The sequence below is a fragment of the Corylus avellana genome, chromosome 4 (genome assembly GCF_965113065.1).
Source record: "Corylus avellana chromosome 4, dhCorAvel1.hap1.2, whole genome shotgun sequence".
Taxonomy (NCBI): Eukaryota; Viridiplantae; Streptophyta; class Magnoliopsida; order Fagales; family Betulaceae; genus Corylus; species Corylus avellana.
In genome coordinates, this window is record NC_142493.1 from 8,543,658 (window position 1) to 8,556,734 (window position 13,077).

At 32.5% G+C, this 13,077-nt stretch overlaps 1 pseudogene; it reads right to left on the bottom strand.

The window, feature by feature from the left end:
• Positions 1-6,859: 6,859 nt before the first annotated feature.
• Positions 6,860-7,600, bottom strand: LOC132177997 (F-box protein AUF1 pseudogene; annotated as a pseudogene).
• Positions 7,601-13,077: the final 5,477 nt, after the last annotated feature.

Consider the following 13,077-nt stretch of genomic DNA (forward strand, 5'->3'; position numbering starts at 1 on the left):
AAGCCAGGTGTAGTAGTGCTGATATCCAAATAAGTGTTTTTCATTCTTGTAGTTTAATTTTAAATAGCAATTGTTATTCACATGTTCTTCATAAAAATGTTGTTGTGAAAATTTATATTTACCGTTGCACATATATCTTATTTGCAATCCTATTGCCAACAGTCACCACAATAACCTATATATTCTCAAAAACATCTCATAATATGAACTTATCACATTAGAGATCATCACAATGCAGTGGAAACAATTAAAATAATAATATTACGTAACACACAGAGCTGACATTATATCTCTATGTTTTTAAAATGTTTACATTGTATCATTACATAATTAAAACCAATGGCTATACAAAAGTATCGCATACGACACATCACCATATACTAGGGGTGTACATGCGGACGGATATTAACCGCATGCATCCGCTATCCACATCTATCTGCTATCCGCTATCCGCACATGTGGATGCAAATACAATTAAGAAAGATATATGCTATAGTGCAATAAAAAGACCATTTTTTATCCATAAAAGTCTTATGTGGTAAGAGACTACTGGTCTATCAGTGGATAGGGCCACACCAACTACGGATAAAGCCTATGGCCTCTTGCCACTGAAGACTTTTATGGGCAAAAAACGGTCTTTTTATTGCACTATATCATTTCTCATTAACAAAAGCCACTATCCACATATGCGAATGCGGATAGTGGCTTTAGGATATGCAGATGTGGTTATTTTATATAAAAAAAAATATATTTTTTTTATATATATAAAATATATATAACAAAAGCCATATCCGCATACCTTTTACATAAAATATATTTCATATATTACATTTAATAAATTCACTAAAACAAAGTCGTTTTGAATTAGGTATATGCTATGTTTGTAATGTTTTAGGTTTTTTTTCTTGGCAATTCACTCATTTACTTAGGCAAAAAGGCAAAAGTAATGTGAGATCAATATATTTTTAAAACACTAGGGCTTAAAAAAATAAAACAAGTCCAAAACACTAAAAATGGGCCTAAATTATTTTCAAAATCGTTTAAAATATGACGTAATAAAGACCCAAAGAAGGCCCAAGCAACTAAAATAACCCCATTACCTAAAATGCGGATAGCTGATAATAACAGCATTCAATAACCGCGTGGATGCGGATAGTAAAAATATGATGTTGATGTGGATGCGGATATCTAAAAGTGATATCCAAATTTTACGGATGCGGTTGTAGATATTACAAATAACCGTATCCGTATGTACACCCCTACCATATGCATCATAAATGTTTATAAACAGCATTTGGCATCCGCCATATACATAAAACAAAAATGATGTACAAACTCAAAAGATGGACTAACTCATAGTTCGACCCAAAATGCATCTGGCATCATGTGGCCTCAGTCATAGTGGCTCAAGTATGCGGCTACCTGATCCTCATCAACACTCTCGTCACCTACAACCACAACATCATCTATGTGATTGTTGGGTTGCCACCTTCGCACATGCAGATATAAGAATGCATGTTTCTCAATAAATATAGAAATCACTAACTTTTTACAATGAGCCAACTTTCATTTTCTACCATGAGTTTACAATAACAACTACTATTGGTTTAACCTTACATTTAGAAAGCATTTCGTAGCTGATGAAGTAAACACTATACATAAGAACATTTTTATAACATACTATTTCAGCCGTGTGCGTATGTACACATTCCAAACTCTTGTTCGAAAACATACACATACATATTCATCTAATTTATAATATATTTATATCATTTAGCTATACACATATACATGCATTCAACAACTTCAGGTGAAAAACAAGCATATAAGCAGATCTAAGCAATAAATCAATCAAGCCTCATATGCATTTAGTCGTAGCTATATCCATATGTTTCATATCCTATCCAAAAATACTACTGTAAGAATTACCTATACCAACACTTATTTTCTAGCGCTTATATATAAAATCCCGAAAATATGATGAGCTGAGATAGGTCATTTTTTTAGTAGTGATACTAATCATATGTCTAACATGATATTCCTCATAAAAACTTGTATCATCTATGCTTTCATTCATTTTATTGTTTCTGTTTCCTTTATTAATTATTACGGTTTTGACCCCCACACATTTGGGTATTACATTCACACCCTGTCATTCTAGGTATTACAGCTATAACCCCCATAATTCTCAGTTTTATGGTTCTTTCCCCTATTAACTCTAAATCCAGTCATCATTCACATCATAGCATTTCATATCATCACTTGCCAACTAGACTTGAAATTTAATTTGCTCTCTTTGAAAAATAAAAACATAAATAGATAGTGTTGTTGATTTATGGGATATGAAAGATGAAAATCACTTAAGACCTCGAGGACAAAGTCCAATTAAAATGGGGATGAATATTAGGGGAATGGCATGGGCATGAGCTGAGGCATGTTGCATAAAGGATAAAAACGAGACACATGTTGGTGACTACACTGCTAGACTTATCTCACACACAGAAGTAGCATTGAAGTGGGCTATTTGAATAAAGTCAGCAACATGATGTAGACCAGAGTGCATGGAAGTTTGTGAGGAAGATTGGAGCAGATACAAGTGTTGAGTTGCTAGGGAACAGTGCCAGCCAAGGGCTTCCAAACGAGATCACAAGCTCATGCGGACGAGTTGTTAAAGAAAGGGTAACAGAAGCCCTAATTCCCTAGTTCGTTCGAATGAGCTAGCAAACGAGGTATTCCAAGGGAGTCACATAAGCCCTCATTGCTAGCCCGTCCGAATGAGCTTGTAAACAAAGGATTCCAAGGGAGTCACAATAGCACTCATTCGCTAGCCCGTCTGAACGTGCTTGAAAACGAGACATTCCAGAGAAAGTCATTCACTAGGTCGTTCGAACGAGCCTACAAATGAGGAATAAGAGTTATGTTTTCTTTAGTTTTGTCCTACGCCCGTCTGAACGAGCTACGCCGTTTTGTTGAACCGACTTATTTACTATTACTACTAGGGTTAGGAGTTTGAAACCTATAAATACAAGTTTTATAGAGCGAATAACGTAGCTTGTGATAATTATTCAGTTTTTCAATAAGAAAGCTCAAAATTTGAGTTTATTTTATTTTTTATTCTCACTTCCTTCATAGACTCTTGTGTTTTACTCCTTGAATCCTTGATAGACTTAATATTTTCAAGAAGAATTGTTACTTGTTTATTGTTTTTCATTGTAACCCACGAGACGTCGCCATTCATCACAACATTATGCGTCCGTTTGACAAACCCTTTCCCTTTTTCTTTTTTTTTTTCTTTTTTTTTTTTTTATACTTTTCAAGCCACTTTTGTTCAAAAAAAATTCAACATCAAAACATTCGCATTTTTTTTCATTTTTTATATCACATCATTCACTTTTTATTACTATTCAATTTTTTTAAAAAAAAAAATTACAAAACAAAAAATTTAAAACTTTATACCACATCAATCCACGTCAGCTATATTATTTAAGGCAAAAAAAAAAAAAAAAAATACCAAATGGACCTATATTATTTTTGTAACACAAAATAAGTGAAGAAATTCATAATGAAATAATAAATTGTGGAATAATAAAATAAGACACAAGATTTTTACGTGGTTCAGTGTATGACTTACATTCACAAATAAAGCCTAAAGGCTACATTATGCTTTTATTTAATGAATAATTTTACAATACAAATGGTCTCTACTTATAGGGATGAGAGATAATACAAAATGGTATGATTGAAAAAATCAAATCAGGTATATTTAATTTTGATTTGATTTTATCAATTACAATCAATGCTAATATATTCTCATAATATCACAATATATTCTAACATTCCCTCTCAAACTCAAGGTGGAAAGTTCCGGAACCTTGAGTTTGATTTCTTTTCCTTTTTTTTTTTTTTTTTTTTTTTTTGGCAGATGGCAGCACTTGATGGTGTTTACTGGAGGCTATTGTCGACGATGATCTGAGATTCGCCTTCAATAACAATAGACCAACTATGGGCCAAAATGAAAAGCTAACTATAGGTTGAAATTGGCCTATGTTTTAAACAATACCACAAAGGCCGAAGAGAAATAGGCCAACTATGGGCCAAATATGATAGCCAACAATGGATTGAAAGAGGCCTGAGTTTTAAACAATACCACAAAAGTCTAAAATATTGGGCCAACGGCCAAAAAATAAGTGAAGGTCAATAAAAGACCAAATGTTTGGACCAACAAATGACCAAAATATGGGTAACTTGACCTCTTTTGATTTTTTTTTTTTTTTTTTTTTTCGATTTTCTTTCTCTCTCTTTTCAACCTTTTTTTTTGGTTCTTCTTTTCCTCTATCAGTTTTTTTTTTTTTTTTTTTTTTTTAATATATAAATAACATAAAATCAAAATGCAACACAAAAATGGCTAACATGAAATCAACTAGTACTGCGCGCAACAGCAAAACCATCATCGTTCATGGCTGATCTAGGATTGAGATCCAAATCCATGACAACAATCGCTGGAGGGTTAGAGGACGCCCGAGGCAACGGCGGTGGAGAGCCCACGATGGTCAGAGCAGGATGAAAACAGGTGGATTTGCCGGAAAAGACGCCGTTTAATACCGGAGGCTAAAGGAGACGACTCAAACGAGACTGGTGGAGAAGTCTCCGGCGAAGAGGATTCCAGAGAAGATTGTGCAGATCTTGGCAAATTCAAAGAAGCCCTGTCTTCTAGACAATGCACAAAACTCAAATCTATAACAAACCCAAAAGAAAATAATACAAATGACACACGTGTGGGTCTGCTTTCCACGTGGGGTAGCAAAGGAGAATGCTTAAGGAAAATCTAGTATTTTTTTTGGCTTTATTGAAAAAGACACAAGAGTCTTGATAAAAGAAACTAGAATTAAAAAGGAAAATATAGACACTCATAGAACGATTTGCTCTTTGATATATTTGAGGAACAGACACAAAAACTATGAGAAGAGAGAGAGAGACAAAAAAATCAAATCAAATCATATCGAAAGACACAAAACGATGAGAAGAGTAAAAGAAAGAAAATAAAGTAAAAGTGAAATTCCACTGATACCAAGAAAAAATTTATAATAAAATAATAAACTGCAGAATAATAAAATAAGACACAAAATTTTTAGGTGATTCGATTTATCATCTACATCCATAAATAAAGCCTTAAGAGCACATTATGCTTTTATTCAAAGAATAATTTTACAATACAAATTATTTCTATTTATAGAGATGAGAGATAATACAAAATGGTGTGATTGATAAAATAAAATCAGGCATATTTAATTATGATTTGATTTTATTCATTACAATTAATGGTAATACATTCTCATAATATCAGAATATATTCTAACAATAAGTACCACATCAATCCAAGTCATCAAGGTGATATTAACATCTCTCTTTCTCTCATCCATGAGAATAGTTTGTTTTCTGCAGAAGCCATAAGATTCTGTAGTACTTTTTTTTTTTTTTTTTATGTGATATATATATAATAGTACATTTTTTTAGTCCTTTCGTCTAGTTTGTTCAGTCATGGTGCTCAATCGAGCAGCTGGCTATCTCTCTCTAGCTCTTGCCAGAAATGATACCCATTGGAGAATGAACTAATGAAAACGATTTGAATGTATAAGTTGAAGAATGCATGAGAGAGAAACCTTGAGGTGGCGCACTCAAAGAGCAGTAAAGACTGTCGGCAGAGGTGAGAGCCCCAAAGCCTTCTCAAACAGCCATCCTCCTCAACTCACAGAAACTTGCCATCGTCTTGTCCATCTTCTTTATCTGAATTTTCCCGGTGGAATGGTCCAACCGGTACCCTTTACATCAAACCAACCAAAAATTATGATCAGCGCCAAGTAGTTTTCTAGAATTAGAAAGTATATTTACTTAAGAAAATTTAAAGAGAGAGAGAATGTAGAGTACTAAGAATAAAAGACAATAACAAAGATGGGTTTCGCAGAGTAAAAAAAAAAAAATGAAATCTCTTGATTTGCAGAATTTCCTAGGTAGTTTCATTTTTTCTAATATGTATTCTATCTTTCTAGCTAGGTTGGTGCTCGTCGTTTGTAGGGCTGTTGAAACTTCACACAGAGCAGAGGGGCTATCTGAAATTTGGAGCTTTGTCACATAAGAGCTTGGGGATAAAAAGAATAATAAGGAATAATTAAAGAGAGATAATCGGTATTAATAATTTGTTTATATTTTTTTATAAATTTAATAAATTAATAATTAAATTTGCAATTGCTTATTTAGGGTTTATATAAATTTACAAAATTAATAATTAATTCGTAAAATGAGATAAAAATAAAATTAAAAATGAGTTATTAAAGGGTTGGCTTCCGTACATATAGCCACGACGAATTACTGGACGGAAATTATGACATGTTCCATACATATAGCCACCACGGATGACTTGCTTTACACTCATGCATGTTCCCCGGAACTCTAGGACATTGTGGGAAGGGTCTAGAGAGGATTTACAATTAGGAATTAATTATCGCAAAACAAAAAAAAACATTTAAGAAAAGGGTTAAATACCTTTTTATATCTTCGTAGTTTAATAATTTTATTTTTTACCTTTTAAGGTTTAATTCTTATCAGAAAGTATCTTGAGTTTAAATAAAAATGAAAATAGTAATCCGGTCTAAATTTAATTTAAAATTTGATGATAAGTCATGTCTATACCATTAAAAAATGACATATGTATCATTTTTTTATTTATAAAAGTCCTAAATAACAAGAAGTTATTAGCCTATTAGTAAATGAAATCACAATAATTACCGATAAGGCCTATGGTCTTTTGTCATCATTAGAAATTTTTATAGGCTAAAAATATTTTTTTATTATACTGTAGCATTTAATAAAAACAAAGAGTAAGGTGCTGAAGCTTAATTATCGTCCACACCACCCTCAGCTTCAGCCCTTCTGCGAAACCCACCTCGCCGAAGTCCGCCGGATTATGCAACGGCGGCGAGCTTCGTAATTCGCGGAACCCGAAGATCACGCATCTCCTCAGGGTTTTCCCGAACTCCGCTCTCCACTTGACTGCGGCGTTTTTCTCCAGCTTCAGGTCGCCGGAGGGCAGCTCGATCTCCAGGTCTCTGATCTCCTGGAACCCGCGCAGAATTTGGGCGGGCGAGTTCAGGGGGGAGCGGTGGTTCGGGTCGGGTCGGGCTTGTGCGACACGAGCTTGTGCAAGTTCTTGATCAGGATCATCGAGCGGATGAAGGTGGGGGGGAACGACAACGAGTCAGAAGTCGCTGGACTCGGGCGGAATGACACAGTCGACTTTGAGGAGGAGCGACTCAGCTTGAGAGACGAGCGAGTTGAATCGCTTGGAGACGACCCGGCAGCGAATCAGGGTCTTCACATCGGAGGACGAAGTTGAAGATGAGGAGGACCAGCGAGTCCGGGATTGGATCGAAGCCGTCCATTTCTTGTTTAGAGAGTCAGCAACCGATGGTTGGAGCCACCCCTTTCCCCTCCTTTATTTTTTTTATTTTTTATTTTTTATTTTTAATTAATATACGGAAACACATCTTGATTTTTTAATGCTGCTGATGTGATTTTTTTTCAAATTTTGAAAGGAATTTAAATGGAGGACTAGTTTGAATCCCCCATTCTTTTTTCCTTGTGTGGATATGTCAAAAAAAAAAAAAAAAAAAACAATATTTTTCCCGTTGTTTTATAATGATTATCTCTCATTTGCGGACTTGATGTGAATTATGCAAATATTAAAATCTTCAAATATAGTACTCCTCCATTATAACGGTTGGATATAATGTTTTATGAAGTAGTTGCAAATTATGACTCTCGTGCCAGTTATAAAGGGCTCTTTTTTCATTAATTTGATTAGCAAGGCCTAAATTATTAATCCTACATTTTCAATAGACCGTCAACTACTTCATCAACTGCTAGTTTTTCCCACCTTCCTATCTAAATAATAATGCTCGATCACTGTTGTGTGTGTTATCTTTTTAATTACGTGAAGACACCAAGCTCATTCCAATTATGTCCATCGATTTTATCTTACGTACATTCCTCATAGAATTTGACTTGTTTACCGCCCCTGGTAAAAAAAAATTAATTTTTTTTTTAAAAAGCATTTTTCTGGTTATGACTTGTTTACCGCCCCAGGTAACAAAATTTTGTTAATAAAAAAATTAAAAAAAAAAAAAAGTCAAGAAATTTAATGTTTATTTATCAATATTTGGCATTTTCTTGTCATAATCTAAGTACCCAACGTTGAGAGTAAAGTTTATAATTAATGCCATTAACGCCTTAATTTGTCTTGGTTATGACAGTGTCCTTAATTTGTCTTGGTTATAATTTAAGCTTTTTAATTGAGATATATCTCTCATTTTCATCATTTTGATTATCTTATTCTAAAACAATATTGTTATTTATTTATTTTTTTGGTTTGGTGTGTTTTATATACTTTGGGATTTTGTCAAGCATCAACGAGTTTCAGAAGATTATTGCCAATTTTAGATTTGTTATTTTTATTAATTCATTTTAGGCTAATAGCTATCGGAATATGCTAATAATTTTATTATAATATCATTAGAGTATGAGAAGTAAACAATTATTGAAACAATACTTTGTAACAAAATAGAAGATGAATTTCTTGAAGATAATTTACTTGTCTACATTGAAAGGGAAATTGCTGAAAGCTTCGATTCAGATTTGATACTTGGTGATTTTGTTTCTCTAAGACTGCATAGAATGCAAATTTAGCCACTTTGTATTTTGTATTTTCCTTTACTTTTGTACTAGTGCCTACATGGTAACTAATATATCAATTTAACATATAAATATGTTTTTTGTGATACATATATTGTGGTATAATTTCTTTTTTTGATTGTATTATTTTATTGTCGCCCCTGGTAGAATGAACTCCTGGATCCGCCACTGCTCGTATGACTCCATAGCTAGCCATGTCTTCAGTCTTCCCTCTGCTAATTCCAAGAATTAACATACGAAAATAATAAGTTGTAATTAATCATTTAGATCGCCGAAAGAAATATTGAACAAGGAAGTATTCTTTAAACAACACTAGATTTTTCAAAAACAATGCTGAGAGAGAATCAGAAAAGATCCAAAAAAACCAAAGCAAGCCTTATGACTCCGCTCAAATTCGGAAAGAAGGAACAAGAACCGATCCATTGTTTCTAATTTTATTTTTTAATTTTTTGTTTTTTTTGTTTTTTCAAATTAATATGGATACTTTTGTCTTATTGAAATTTTTTTAGGGTTATTTTCGTCTTTTTCTTTTGATCATTTGGGTGGTAATTTGATGGAGTATGTGATTTTTTTTTTTTTTGTTGCTTTTCATCTATTTATTTATAGTATTATTCTCTAAATTTAATTTTCATTTTGTTGCACAAAAGATTAATGAAAAACTAAACGGAAAACAATTTTGATTTATGAGCATCAAAATATTTAAGGCATCAAAATATATCTACACATATAGGTGTGTAAAAGGTTATGTTTAATTCTAGGGTTAAATGCTCATTATTCTATGTGGTTTATCGATTTTTTTTTTCATCAATGCGTCAATTTGTATTGTAAATGGTACCTCACTTATGACTAAAAACAAAAATGGTACGTTCGTCCATAAAATTTATGAAAGTCTATGTTAACCCAATAAAAAACTGACATGTAGTGATATGCAATATTAAAAATTTAAAAACTCATTACAAATTAAAAAGTATAAAAAATAAAAAAAAACTAATCGCTAAACAACTAAAAATATTAAAATAATTAAAAAACTTCAAAAAAAAAATTAAAAATTAAAAAGAGGGTGGCCGAGCCACCAATTTAAGCCACCTCATTTTGGCCAAGGGAATTGCTAGAGGCATCCCCCATAGCCAACTAGGGGGTGGCTGATTGTTGGACCACCCAAAAAAAAAAACATAGGGATGACCAAAACTATCTTTATAGGTTTTAGGGAGGCACCCCCAATAGCCAACTAAGGGGTGGCTGATTGTTCTGCCACCCAAAAAAAAATTAGCGATGGCCAAAACTATCTTTATAAGTTTTAGGGGTAGTTGGTAGTTCGACTACAACAAAAAAATTTAAAAAAAAATGGGGTGGCCAAAACCACATTCATATGCCTTAGAGATGGTTGAAACCATCCTTATAGACCTTGAAGGTGATCCGACCACTACTAGAAGGCCAAAAATAAAACAATAAGGTTAGCCCCTAAACATGCCAAAAGGGGGTAGCCAAAAACTACTCCATGGCATAAAGAGAGTGGCCGAACTACTCTCTAGGCCTATGGAGGTGGTTGGGTGGTTTTGGCCATCCCCATTCTGCTTTTTGGGTGGTCGAACTACCTCTAAAGCTTTTAGTGATGGTTCAGTCACCCCTTAAGTACTAGACATGGAGGGTGGTTTGAGCCACCCCTTTCTTTTCTAAAAATAAAAAATAAATAAATTTTTAATATTTTTAGTTTTTTAGTTATTAGTTTATTTTATATATATTTTTGTTTTTTGATGAGTTTTTTAATTTTTAATATTACACATCGCCATATGTCAATCTGTTATTGGGTTAACGTAGACTTCCGTCAATTTTATGGATGAAAGTACCATTTTTGCTTTTAGCCAAAAGTACGTAACCCTTCATTATAAGATTTTTTTTAAGGGGTAAATGCAATATTAGTCATTATGGTTGGCCTAAATTACAAATCACTCCCCATAGTATAAAAAATAATTTATAAGTCCTATAGTTGACCTAAATTATAAACCACTCCATGTAGTATAAAAATAATTTATAGGTCATCAGGGTAGGCTAAAATAACAGTTTACTCCTTAAAATCAATTTTCATGCTCTAAAGACAAATGTCAGTTTAATAAAAAGAGTAACCCAATTTTCTTCAACTTAATTTGAATTTTTTCATAATTTATTAACTTGAATATTGTTTTTATTTATTTTTCAATAGTTAGAAGATGTAACTATCAAATTCTGGTAAAATGCTTTCAAATCGTTGCGAGAAATGTGAAAATGGGAGAGGGTTATGCAAAAGGTAAAATTTTTGTATAGAAAAAAAAATCCGCTTCACAAAAAAAGAATTTGAAGCCCAACCCGATCGAGTTAAATACTAAGCAACAAAGCCAAAAAAAAAAAGCGTTAAATACCAAATACCTCCCTGGGGTTTGGTAACTTTATTTTTACCCTCCTGGGGTTTCATTTTTATCACATGACCCCCCTGGGGTTTTAATAAAGGACCAAGTTAGTCAATCTGTTAGTTGACCGTTAGAACTAACACGTGGATCAATCAGATGTTGACACGTGGCACCTATTTAATTTTTTTATTAAATTAAAAAAAAAAAAAAAAAAAGAAAAGGAAAAAAATAGGGGGTGGCTCGGCCATTTGGGGGTGGCCGAAGCCACCCCATCCGGCCAGATGGCCACTCCCAAATGGCCAAGGAGCCACCCCCTATTTTTTTTTTTTTTTTTTTCTTTTTTTGAAAAAAAAAATACATTTTTTTTTAATTTAAAAAAAAATATAAAAAAAATTAAATAGGTGCCACGTGTTAACATCTGATTGGTCCACGTGTCAGTTCTAACGGTCAACTAACGGATGGACTAACTTGGTCCTTTATTAAAACCCCAGGGGGTCCTGTGATAAAAATGAAATCCCAAGAAGGTAAAAATAAAGTTACCAAACCCAAAGGGGTTATTTGATATTTAACCCTATTACAAAAAACTAAACAAAATAACAAGAAAAAAAACTAAAACGCAGCAACTGCAAGCCTGCAACGAAGTAAGGCTTCGGCTCGTCAATAATCTAACGTTGTAGAGCTTCAGCAATTCTTTAGATCATGCATCACGTATGTTGCACGCGTGTGAGACGAGAGTAGAGAACGCTACATCCTTTCCTTTTGCTCGACGCACCTCTTGTGAGCTCATGAATGACGTGTGTGCATGAGGTATGTGCTACGTGTCTATGTGAGCGCATGCAGTCATGGAGGGGGCCCCCAATTCCTTATACCAAAAAAATTAATTAAGAGCCTATAAAAGTCAAAAATAATATATTCTTTTGCTCCCAAATGAATCACCATCGTCATTTGCTCTCCCATATTTCTCCTCGTTTCAACATTATTTATTCACATTAACAAATAACGTTGTTTTACTTTTGTCTTACAAAAAAAAATTAATTAATTAATTAATTAATTTATTATTATTATTATTATTATTATTTTAACCTTTTATCACGTAAATTAGCTCCTTTTCTCAAAATGTCAACCTCATTTGATATTTCTAATATAGGAATTTTTTATTTTTTAAAGACTCCCTGCAGACTACTAGTACAGAGCTTTCATTTCCATTTTAACAAATTAGCCCTTGATTTACCCACTACACTTTTGGTTTATAGGGATATTAAAAGATATAGTTACAGAATATATCTTACAAAATAAATAAACAATTCAATATAATCAGTTTTTTTTTTTTTTTTTTTTTTTTTTTTTTTTAATTTATAAATATCTGCTCGTTATAATTTCTCTTACTATATTATCATATTTTATGTTCTTTGTCATTTATTTTTTAAACATTGAACAATGTATGACCAATTTAATTTGATTGCTTATTTAAAATACACTTTCAGTCATCCTAAAACATTAATGAGTGTATGGAAATTCTCTTGAACATTTTTTCTATTCTCAAAAAAATTTTGGAAAGTAAAATATATATATATAACTTTACTTAATCCCCATAAACTTTTATCACATTTGTAATTACCCATTCACGTTTAAAAACTCTTAATTTGGCGTATAAAACTTCCAATTTTTTGGAATGTCATCTATCTGTTAAATTTTTTTGTTAAATCTTGTCAAAATTCTCAAAATACTAATTTACTTAATTATAAAAAATTGCAAAGATTCAAAACGTTGATCAGGATTTAACAAAATTTACAAAAATACACATTCCAGAACCTTTGAAATTTTTTTTTTTATATATATATAAAAAAAAAAAGAGTACTTTAAGAATTTTAACAACATTTAACGTAAAATCCTAATGGAGAAGGACATTGCAAAAATTGAAAGTTTAATACTCTAAATTGAGAGCTTT